Raw genomic sequence first — 13,418 nt, 5'->3', positions numbered from 1 at the left:
TCAACATAAAGAAAACAAAAATCCTCACAACTGGACCAATAAGCAGCATCACTATAAATGGAGAAAAGATTGCATTTGTCAAACACTTCATATTACTTGGTTTTAAAATCAACACCAATGAAAGCAGCAGTCAGGACATCAGATGATGTATAGCACTGGGCAATTTGGCTACAAAGGACCTCTTTCAAGTGTTGAATAGCAAAGATGTCTCCTTGAGGATTAAGGTGTGCCTGACACAAGCCATGCTATTTTCAATTGCCTCATATGCATGTAAGAGCTTGATAGTGAATAAGGAAGACCAAAGAAGAGTCGATGCTTTTGAGTTGTGGTGCTGCCAAAGAATGCTGGAAGTACCATGGACTGCTAAAAGAAATAACAAATCTGTCCTGGAGGAAGTGCAGCCAGAATGCTCCTTGGAAGTGAGAATTGCCAGATTTCATCTCACATACTTTGGTCATGTTGTCAGAAGGGACCATTCCCTGGAGAAAGATGTCATACTTGATAAGGTGGGGGGTCAACAAAAGAGGGGGACAGCCCTCAATGAGATGGGTTAACCCAGTTGCAGCATTGATGGGCTCAAGTATAGCAAACATCGTGGAGCTGACTCAGGACCAGGCAGTGTTTCATTCTGCTGTGCATAAGGTCACTATGAGTTGGAGATGACTTGATGGCACCTAACAACAACAGGGACACAAAAAACCTGTATAAAGAAAACTTTAAAAGATTACTTTAAGAAATGATAAGAGATCTATGTAAATGGAAGAACATACCATGCTCTTTGATAGGAAAATTGAACATTGTGAAAATGTCAATTCTACCTAAAACAATCTATGCATTCAATGCAATCCAAATCCAGATCCCATCAACATTCTTTAAGGATATGGAAAACCCAATCACAAACTTTATATGGAAAGGAAAGAAACCTTGGATAAGCAAAGCATTATTGAAGAAGAAGAGCAAAGTATAAGATATTACTCTCCCAGATCCTAAAACCTACTATACAGCCACCAGTAGTCAAAACTGCATGGTATTGGCACAATGATAGAAACATAGACCAATGGAACAGAATTGAGAACCCAAAAATAGATCTAATGATCTATGGTCAGCTGATCTTTGACAAAAGGCTGAAATCCATTAAATGGGGAAGAGATTGTATGCTTAACAAATGGTGCTAGTAAAACTGGATATCCATTTGCAGAAAAATGAAACAAGATCTTTACCTCACATCATACACAAAAACTAACTTCAGGTGGATCGAAGACTTAAATGTGAAACCTAAAATTCTAAAATTCCTCAAGGAAAAACTAGGAGCAAATTTAGGAGCCTTAATATATGGTATAAATAGACTATCAAGCATAACCCAAAATGTACAAAGAGCTGAAGATAAACTAGATGAATGAGTCCTTCTAAAAATTAAATTTTTATGTGCTTCCAGAGACTTCTCCAAAAGAGTAAAATGAGAGAACCTATAGATTGGGAAAAAATATTTGGCAATGACATATCTGACAAGGGACTTACCTCTAGAATTTATGGAAAACTCCAAAACCTCAACAACAAATAGACAAATAATCCAATTAAAAAGTGGGCAGATGACATAAATAGACACTTCACCAAAGAGGATAATCAAGTGGCCAATAAACATGAAGAAAGGCTCTCAACCATTAGCCAATAGAGAGATGCAAATCTAAACAATAATTAGATACCATCTTGCCCCAGCACTAGCAGCAAAATTCAACAAGACATTAAATAACAAATTCTGGTTAGGATGTGCAGAGATTCGGACTCTCATACACTGCTGGTGGGACTGTCAAATGACCCAACCACTGTGGAAATCAGTATGGTGAGTCCTTAAAATGTTGGAATTAGAAATGCCATTTGACCCAGCAATTCAATTACTAGGTATATATTCTAAAGAAGTGAGAGCCAGGACAAGAACAGATATATGCACACCCATGTTCATTGCAGCACTATTTACAATAGCCAAAAGATGGAAACAATCTAAGTGCCATCAAGAGAAGAATGGATAAACAAACTATGGTACATATACACAATGGAATACTATGCAACCCTAAAGAATAACGTAGAATCAGCAAAACACTGCGTAACGTGGATGAACTTGGAGGACATTGTCCTGAGTGAAATAAGGCAATCACAGAAGGACAAATATTGTTTTAATCCATTATTGTGAAAAATCAAGGAAAGGTTTATATAAGGCAGGAAATTTTCTTTGTTGGTTACTAGGGGTGGGAGGGGAGGGGAGGGAACACTTTTAGATAGGTAGAGACAAGTATTGATTTGGGTGAAGAGAAGAACAATGTACTAAATGTGAGTGATCAACACAGTGGCATTGAGGAAGAGGAAGACATAGAGAGTGCATGGGAGGTACAAGCAATAAAGATGAGCCCTTTCACACATAAAGTACCACATTGTCAGTGAAGGCAAACGTTGATATATATGTGGATAGATGGGTAGACAGGCTGAACTATTAGGTATGTCTATACAGGGGGAAGTGTGCCTAAGACCATGTACAAGGTTGGCAGATAATATTTCTACAAGTGTATTTGTATGTTCTGTAAGAATTCCCAAGTATATAGTAGAGCTGACAAGGGATGAGGTTGTAGTCACTTCTTGGTCACAGCCAGCTACCCAGAGGGAGCGAGTAGTTGGACCTGTGCACTTGGGATCATAGTTGCATGGGATATAAATCTCCATTGGCATAGCATACTACCCAAAACATTGTTACTCATCCTACCTTGGAGAGTGGCAAATGGGACTTTAAAAGCTTGCAAGCAGCCTTCTAGATGCAACAATGAGTCTCTCCTCATCCTGGGCAAAGAAGAATGAAGAAAACCAAAAATCCATGGAAACAATTATTCCTAGCGACTCATACACTATGTGATCCTCAGCCTATATGACTATGAGACCAGAAGAATTAGATAGTGCCTGGCTACCACTGCCAACCACTCAGAGGGGAATATCTGTAGGATATCCTGGATAGAGTGGGAGAAAAATGTGGAATAAACTCAAAATCATTAATAAAAAAAAAAAAAAAGGACTACATTTGCTGGTCTGATAGTGCTTGATGGAACAACTAAGACAATGGCCCTTAGCTGCCCTTCAGGTCTGGAATTGAACCCATGCCTGTAACTTCCAGCCAAACAAAAGGTATAAGAGCTGAACATTTACATTAGGTAGATACACTCTTGGAGAGATCAATCATGGAAGATCAGAAGGGCTGTTTATGCACAGAGACAACTTGGGGACCAGAAGTGCATGGGAGGGAAGGGCATAGGGAAGAGATGACTATAGGGAGGAATTGGGAGGGGAGCTGTTGTATTGTGGGAAATTATAGTCAATGTCATGAGTCAAGGTGTCTGTGAGCTGCTGTATGGAAAGTGAATTTGCTTTGTAAACTTTCACCCAAATCACAACAAAAATTTTTTAAAAAAAAAGCCTCTAGGAATTGATGGCATACTCATTGAGGTGTTTCAACAAACATATATAGCCCTGGAGTTACTTAGTTTTTTATTCCAAGAATTGTGGAAGACAACTACCTAAACTACCAACTGAAAGAGAGAAAGAGATTGATATTTGTGCCCATTCAAAAGAAAGGTGACCCATCAGAACGTGAAAATTATTGAACAATATCATTAATATCATACACAAATAAAATTTGGCTAAAAGTGATTCAAAAATGCTAACAGCAGTATGTTGACAGGAAACTTCCAGAAATGTAACCTGGATTCAGAAAAAAATGGGAAATGAGGGATATCATTACTGATGTCAGCTGGGTCTTGCCTGAAATCAAAGAATACCAGAAAGATATCTATAGGTGTTTTATTGACTATGCAAAAGCATTCAACTTATGTAGATCATAACAAATCATGGATAACATTGAGAAGAATAGGAATTCCAGAACATGTAATTGTTCTCATGAGGAACTTGTACATAAACCAAGAGGCTGTCATTTGAACAGAACAAGGGGATACTGCCAGGTTAAAAGTCAGTAAGGGTGTATATCAGAGTTGTATCCCTTCACCTTACTTATTCAATTCATATGCTAAGCAAATCATCCGAGAAGCTGGATTATACCTCAACATAAAGAAAATAAAAATTCTCACAACGAAACCAGTAAGTATATCATGATTAATGGAAAAAAATGAAGTTGTCAGGGATTTCGTTTTACTTGGATGCACAGTCAACATTCATAGAGGCAGCATTCAAGAAATCGGATGTATTGCACTGGACAAATGTGCTGCAAAAGGTATTAAGAAGCAAGGATGTCATTTTGAAGACTAAGGTGTGCCTGACCCAACCCATGATATTTTCATTCACTTCATATGCATGTGAAAGGTGGCAGTGAATAAAGAAGACTGAAGAAGAGTCAATGCCCTTGAACTGTGGTGTTGGTGAAGAATACTGAAAATATCATGGACTACCAGAAGACTGAATAAATCTGTCTTGGAAGAATGCAGCCAGAACGCACCTTGGAAGCAAGAATGGCCAGACTTCATCTTATCTACTTTGGTCATGTTGTCAGAAGGGACTAATCCCTGGAGAGGAATATCATGCTTCTTAAAGTAGAGGGTCAGTGAAAAAGGTGAAGACCCTCAGTGAGATGGATTGACACAGTGACTCCAATAATGGGCTTAAGCATGGCAAGGACTGTGAGGATGGTACAGGACCAGGCAGAGTTTCATTCTGTTACATATAGCAGACTTGATGGCACCTAACAACAACAACAGTATCTTAATATACACATTTCTGGGCCCTTAAGAAAGTTAGAAATTAGAATGGTGAACAGTTTGAGACAATTGCTATAGAGTCAAATACCCTAACTAGATCTGGCATCAAGAAGTTAAATTTAATGACCAGTGTCAGAGAATGAAGGTAATTCTAACATTCCAGATATAAACCAGAATCCTCAAGAGGATTTTGACAGAATTAAGTGTATATGCTCTTGGGAGTAAAGTACTGTGACTTTAATCTCTCAGGAGTCCTATGGAATAAATTCAATCAAATATGAATGTAAACAAAAATGTTATGTAAAATTCAAGAAAACAATTCACCATTTTTGAGAGTCAACATAAAGAACAAAAATATTACATTCATAGTACTTTAGATATTGGGATTATTAGAAAAAAGATATAGAGTAAGTATGTATGAAATGCTTATGAAATAAAACACATAAAAAGAATGATCAAGTGAAGAGGAAAAGGAACTATTAAATATAATCCATACCTTTGTTTCTGGTAAATCTTTTGGGAATATGGGTCAACTATCCTGAAGACTCAATGGCAGTGGGCTTTGCTTTTATCCTGAAGAAAAAGGAGCTATGGTGGTGTAATGATTAAGGCATTTGGGTGCTAACCAAAAGGTCAGTGGTTAAAACCCAAAAGCCACTCCATGGAAAGAAGATGGAGCTATCTACTTCTGTAAAGCAGTAAAAAAGATGGAGCTATCTACTTCTGTAAAGCAGCCTCATAAACCCAGTGGGGGTCACTATGAGTTGGAATGGACTCGATGGTAGTGTTTTCTTTTTTTTTAAACCCTGAAGAGGTACACATATATGTGTATATATGAGTGTGTATGTATGTTTTTGCATGTGTGTGAACTTGTAGGCATGAAATGGCTTTAAGGTAGATAAGAGTTTCTGGACCACAATCCACGTGATGTCAGAAGCCCAAGACCAGCGTTTGAGCTACTTTTGCTCTAGTGGTGTCTTTGGTTCTAGAAGTGATAGAAGAGAAGTGTAGGAACTGAGTAGTGCTTTTAGCATCCTCACAGGACTAGGGGGCAAAAATGAGAGTGTAGATCCTGCTAAAGACTGAGGTCAAGATAATCCTCCCTCTATACTTTGGGGTGAGTCCTGTTTGGGAAGTAGACTGTGCATTAAATTGGAATGAGGTCATTACAAATTACTAGTAATCCAAGTACTTTACTGACAGAAGTAAATGTAAGTCATTTTTAATTGAAGATGACTGAATTCTAACTTTCAAATTATTTCTATAATTTTTTTTTTTGTATGTAATGTATGGAGATCAATAAATAGGCACCAGCCACTCCTCGGAAGGAAGGTTGGGCAATCCTATTTCTGTAGTGATACTGCCTCAGAAACCCAAGGAGTGGTCGCTATGAGTCAGGTTTGACTCGACGGCACATAACAACAACAACAAAGGGACAAGAATGCATGAATTAAAGCAAGAGAAACAATAGTCAATAGAAATAGATTCAAAGAGCTTCCTATATTGGAGTTATCAGACACAGATTTTCAAATATCTGTATTTAATATATTTTAAAAGAAAAAAGAAAAATTGAAAATTTCAGCTGGGAACTTTTTATTTGCTGTTGAGTCAACTTTGACTAATGGCAACCATGTATATTTAGAGTAAAACTGCCCCATAAGTTTTCCAAGGCTTGAATCTTTACAGAAGCACACTGTAAAATCTTTCTCCTGAAGAATAGCTAATGGGTTCAAACAACTGACCTTTGGTTAGCAGCTGGGCTCTTAATCACTGTGTCACCAAAGCTCACTCATTCTTTCTCTATGTATATCCACATTACTTTATTTGATGTATTTATGATTTTATATATTATTGGAGATGGAGAAAGAATTAGAGTTTTGGATAGGATATAAATATATGAGTAAGTCTAAATACATATTTACTGTACAAAACATTTATAATGATATCTTTTTGCAGACTGATAAAATCAATATGATAAAAAAATCATCATGTGGTTGTGAGGGGTAAACATGTTTAAAAAATTCTAATGCTGAAGGTAATGAAAAAAAAATGGCTTGGATACATGCAGTTGCATGCAGTAATATCTAAAGTAACAACACACACACACAAACAATGTAAAAGAATATGTAACTACCAAATTAGTAGAGGAGGAAAAATGTAATAAACATACTCAAACCAAAATCAGTTGAAATGGAAGAGAGAAAGTGTTATTTTCTGTGTTGCTGAACTTTGCCATTAGTGCTGGGGTGAGATGGTATCTCACTGTTTTGATTTGCATCTCTCTGATGGCTAATGATCATGAGCATTTCTTCATGTATTTGCTGGCTCCCTAAATATCCTCTTTGGTGAAGTGTCTATTCATGTCTTCTGCCCATTTCTTAATTGGATTGTTAATCTTTTTGTTGTTGAGGTGTTGGAATTTTCTATAAATTTTAGAGATAAGCCCCTTGTTAGATACGTAATTATTGACAAGTATAAATATGTTGCTGCCATTTCATTGTGTGGTTTTTTGTGGTGTTCCTGATTTCTTTGTTTCATGTAATTTTCTGTGCTGAGCTTGTTTTGTTTATGAATTGTGTTATCATTTCCTTTGTTGCTTGTTTGATGATGATAAGTCTTGGTGATTTTCTTTTGGGGACTATCCTGTTTGGGGTTCACTGGACTTCTTGAATGGAAATATTCTTATCTTTCATCATATTAGGGAAATTCTTTTTCAACAAATATTCAACATTTTTTTCTGTGTTTTATTTGTCTCTTTCTGTTCTGGAATTCCAATTACACATAGGTTATTCCTTTTGATGGTATCCCACATAAACTTTAGTCTTTCTACATTTTGTTTTGATCTTTGTTCTGATTGATCCCTTTACAGAGAAGTATTGGGGTATTTGTCTTCTATCTCACTAACTCTGTCTTCCACTGATTCAATTCTACTCCTTTGAGCCTTCAATGTGTTATCTATTTCTGAAAATTTAGTATTAATCTTCTGGATTTCTATCTATAGATTTTATATCATTTCTAATTTTGCATTTATTTTGTCATTTTGTTCTTGTATTTTATTTTGAAATTGTTTTGGGTTTTTTCTCTGTTTTCCTCAATTTTGTCAGTATTTTCCTTGATCTGTCTCTCAATTCTTTGAAGATACCTAACTATAATTGTTTTGAATTCTTTATCAGGGAGTTCCAATGCTGCTGCTTCTTCAGGGATGTGTTTTGGGTTTATATCCTGGTCTCTTGTTTCTCCTTCTTTATCTTGCTTCTCTGTGTGGACTGTGATGCTCTGTTGTCTCTGAGACATTGTGATGTTTTTGTGTTTATACTTAATTGGTGATTGTACAGTGGAATCACTTGCCCATGATTTCATTTTCTTTGCTTTGGATGTTATCTATGTAAGCAGAGTACTGTGCTCCTCTATTCACTAGTTGGCTGCACTTACACACTCACCACTTGTCTCCTTTACCATTGTCAGCCTCTTGTTTCTCCCTATTGTCCTTGGCAAATGGAGCCTATTCTTAGCTCCCTGGAATTTGAATTAGAATGTTGTCACTTTAAAATCCAATATGGCCACCACTTTTAAACATTCAAAATGTCTGCACCCTGGGACTTTAAATATCCAAATGGCAACTTCTTATAAACATTCAAAATGGCTGTGCCTTCAGTCACTTTAAATATCCAAAGTGGCTGCTGTTTGTAAACATTCAAAATGGGAGGAACAGGAAGATGCCATCTTACCTGTAGCCCACATGATAGTTCTGTCTAGTATCTTAATGTCTGAAAAACTAGGTGCAGCAATTTGAAATGGGGATGCTAATGCTCTGAACAGCTCATTGAGTCAGAGAAGACCAGACTTAGTGGAGTAGAAGAATAAAGGAGGAAGAGGCAGGGTAAACAGCTGGGAAGAATGAAAAATAAATGAATCTGCCCTGTGGAGTGCTGGCCATCAAGAAGCGTCACCGGAAGACTCCCTGAGCAGTGGAGAGGAAGCACTGGAGGACCTGTGGCCACTCCAGGGATCTACCTACAGCACCTGCTTTTGTCAGTAACTTTGGGACCAGTGCTAGATGGGAAGGCAGCATTTCTGAGAGATGGGCAAGAAACCCCTCTGGCTTGGGTTGCCACTGAACTGGGAGCAGAAAGGGAAGCATGCTGCAGGTGGGCAAGCCCTGGGAAGAACTTGTGGTGTGGGTCAGTGGTCCACCTATTCCAAGACAACTTTTTGGCACAGAGCCACCCAGAGTACAGGGTTTTTGTGGCTGTCTGAACATAGTGGAAAGTGGCAGCCCCCTAACCATTGGGTCTTTGCTGAATTTGAGCTGCAGGCCTATGAGTGACAGTATAATGTCATCTTAGCAGCCTACCCAAAGCCCTGGAAATGGCTACAGGTACCTTGGAGCTTTTTTTCTCTTTTCCTCCTCCTTTCTCTGCCTCTCTCCTGTCTCATCTAATAGAAGAACCACATTAACCTACCACAACACCTGCCTGCTCCAATCCTAAATCCCCTTCATGACAAACAGAGACCTGCATCCACACAGTGATTCCATCATTTCAAATAAAACTGCATACCAACCCAGCACAACTGAATTAATAACCAAAAAAATAAAATACACCAGCTTCACCTTTGCAAAATATTAAATCATTAAAAACAAGACAAAACAAATCAATACATAACTAACAGTTAAAGATAACAACTTCAAATGTCTAGGAAACAATAGATGACCTCAAATCAAACAAACAAACAGACCAAAAAAAAAAAAAAAATAGGATAAGACAATACAAATAAAATCCCAAATAAAAGTCTCATTAAACATGGAGGAAGAGGAAGCAATAGAAATATCCAAGAAATAATTTAGAAGATATGTTTATAGAACTCTACAAGAGCTTCGGGAAACCCCAAACAGATGCAAGGAGAACACAGACAGTACCCTGGGAGAACTCAGGAAAACCACTCAAGAACAAAATAACAGGATTAATACCCAATGAGAACTCATACAGAAACAGCAGTTAGTAATGCAGAAGATGAATACTAAAATTACAGAATTATTCAACATAGTGGGAGCACAAAAGAATAAGCTAGAACTGGCTGAAGAACACATTTCCCAACTAGAAGTTAAATCTCTTAACACCAGCCCATATGAAGAAAAATCAAAACAAAGAATTAAGAGAAATGAAGAGAGCCTAAGAGTTATATGGGACAACATAAAAAGAAACAACATATGCCTCACTAGAATTACAGAACAACAAGAGGTGGTGGTGGGGGAAAACACAGAAAATTGTGGAGGACTTACTAACAGAAAATTTTCCCCTATCATGAAGGAAGAAAAGATATTTGTTCAAGAAGCTCAAAGAAACCCATGCAGGATAGAAACCAAGAGAAAATCACCAAGACATATCATAATCAAACTCTCCAAATCCAAAGACAAAGAAAGAACCTTGTGAGCAGCCTGGGAAAAAAAAGAAATCTCACTTATAATAATCAAACAGTTAGGCTGAGTTCTCATGACTCAGTAGAAAACATGCAGGCAAGAAAGCAATGGGATGGCATACATAAAACACTGAAGGAAAAGAACTTCCAACCAAGAATTCTATATTCAGCCAAATTATCCATCAAATATGAGGGTGAAATGGTTAAGGAAGTTCTTCCAATAGAGAACCCACAACAGAGAACAACAAAATCAGGACACATGATATCAACACTAAAACCAAATCAGAAATAGACACTCAAAATAAGATCACAAACCATTGTACACTAAAAAACAAGGAAGTTAATCTGCACACAACAACAACAACTAACCAAATAAAGGGAAAAAAAGTTTTAGGTACAAAACTTCCAAATGGAGAGGAAAGCAGGACAATGTCCTCATAGAACAGACTGTTCTAAAAATATAGAGACAAGAATTCACTCCAAGGTAACCACAGAGAAAATTAACAATTCCCCTAAGCAAACCCAGAAGGAAGGAAATCATATAGGCATAGTAAGCACAAAACCAAGAATAAAGAAGAAAAGAAAGGAAACACTTGACAACAAAATGAACTCAGCACGGAAAATTATATGGACCAAGGAAACTCCAACAACATGCCAAAATAATACTATAGAATGACAGCACTCAATTCATACCTATTACTAATTACACTCGATTTGAATGGACTAAATGCACCAGTCAAGAGAAAGAGAGTGGCAGACTGGATTAGAAAAGAAGACCCATCAATATGCTGCCTACAAGAGACGCACTTTAGACACAAACATAAAAACAAACTAAGAGTTGAGGGTTGGAAAAAAATAAACCAAGCCAACAGTAGCCAAAAAAAGAGCAAGAGAGGCAATGTTAATTTCTGACAAAATGGACTTTAAGATGAAAAACAGCATAAGAAACAAAGAAGGTCACAATATGATGCTGAAAGGGTCAATTGATGAAGAAGATATTACAATAATAAATACCTAAGCACTCAATGAAAATGCTCCAAAATATGTGAAGCAAATATTAATTGAGTTGAAAGGGAAAATAGACAACTCTACAACAGTCGTAGGTGACTTTAACACATCACTTTCAAGGAGGGACAGGCTAACTAGAAAAAAATTCAACAAAGATACAGAACTCAACAACACAATCAACCAATTTGACCTCATAGACATATACAGAGCACTCCACACAACAAAAGCACATTCTTCTCCAGTGAACGTGGATCATTCTCCAGAATAGATCAAATGTTAGGACATTAAACAAACCTCAATAAATTAAAAAAACATTGAAATACTACAAAGCATCTTCTTGGACCACAATGTTATAAAATTAGAAATTAATAATAGAAAGATCAAGGAAACAACATCAAACATGGAAGCTAAACAATACAGTGCTCAAAAACCACTGGGTTATGGAAGAAATAAAAAGTGAAATAAAAAAATTCTTAGAAAAAAACAAAAATGAAGATACATCTTACCAACACCTATGGGACACAGTGAAAGCAGTACTCAGAGGTAAGTTTATAGCAATAAATGCATACATCAAAAAAGAGGAAAGAAATAAAATAAACACTCTAACTTAACAACTCCAATAATTAGAAAAAGGAACAACAAATTAATCCTATAGTATCTAGAAGTAAGGAAATAATAAAGATCGAAACAGAAATAAATGAAACAGATAACAAAAAAAAAAAGAGAAAATCAACAAAACAAGAAGGTGGTTCTTTGAAAAGATTAACAAAATTGACTCTCTGTTGGCAAATCTAACAAAAGAAAAGAGAACATGCAAATTACAAGAATGGTAAACTAAAAGGGTGTCATCACAACAGAACCAACTGAAATAAAAAAAGATACTGACAGAATATTATGAAGAACTGTACTCCAACAGATTCAAGAACCTAGAAGAGATGGACAAGTTTCTAGAAACACAAGACCTACCTAAACTATCCCACTCAGAGAAAGAATACTTGAATAAACCCATAACGAAGGAAGAAATTGAACAGGTCACTAAAAAAAAACTTCCCACAAGAAGAAGTCCTGGCTCTGATGGTTTCACTGGAGAATTTTACCAAATATTCAGGAAGGAGTTGACACCTATACTACTCAAGCTATTCCAGAACATATGAAAAGATGCAATACTCCCAAAAGCATTTTAATAAGCAAGCATAACACTGATACCGAAACCAGGGAAAGACATCACTAAAAAGGAAAATGACAGACCAATATCCCTCATGAGCATAGATGCAAAAATCTTCAACAAAATCCTAGCCAACAGAATCCACCAACATACCACAGAAATAATATATCCTGACCAAGTGGGATTCATACCTGGCATGCAAGAATGGTTGTACATCAGAAAAAAATCAATGTAATCCACCACATAAACAAAACAAAAGAACTATATGATCATATCAATTGATGCAGAAAAGGCATTTGTAAAATCCAACACTTGTTCTTGTTCAGACCTCTCAGCAAAATAAGGATAGAGTGGAAACTCCTCAACATAATGAAGGACATATATGCAAAGGGCCAACTTATTATTAATGGAGAAAAACTCAAAGCATTCCCCTTATGAACGGGAACCAGACAAGGATACCCTCTATCACCATTCCTATTTAACATTGTATTGGAAGTCTTAGCTATGGCAATAAGGCAAGAAAGAGAAATAAAAGGCATCCAAATGGGCAAAGAGGAAGTAAAGCTATCTCTGTTTGCAGATGACATGATCCTATACATAGAAGGACTCAACAAAAAAACTACTGGAACTAATAGAGAGGTTCAACAAAGTGGCAGAATACAAGGTCAACATACAAAAATCAATTGGATTCCTCTACAGCAACAAAGAGACCTCTGAAAAAGAAAAAAAGGGAAATAATACCAGGTACAATAGCTACCAAAAAGAAATATCTAGAAATAAATCTTACCAGAGAAACAAAAGACATATACAAAGAAAACTATAAAACACTACTACAGGAGAAAACAAGGGATCTACATAAATGGAAGAACCTGCTTTGTCCATGGATAAGTAGAATGATTATTGTGGCAATGTCAATACTAACCAAAGCAATCTACACATTTAATGGAATCTTGATCCAGATACCAACAGAATTTTTTAAGGACATGGAAAAACCAATTACTAACTTCATAGTAATTGGGAGCTCTGGTAGCATAGTGGCAAAAGCACTTGACTGCTAACCAGAAGGCTGGCGGTTCAAACCC

The sequence above is a fragment of the Orycteropus afer genome, unplaced genomic scaffold, assembly GCF_000298275.1.
Source record: "Orycteropus afer afer isolate SDZICR_OR568_19922 unplaced genomic scaffold, OryAfe1.0 scaffold00081, whole genome shotgun sequence".
Classification (NCBI taxonomy): Eukaryota; Metazoa; Chordata; class Mammalia; order Tubulidentata; family Orycteropodidae; genus Orycteropus; species Orycteropus afer.
This window is presented reverse-complemented; position numbering follows the sequence as displayed.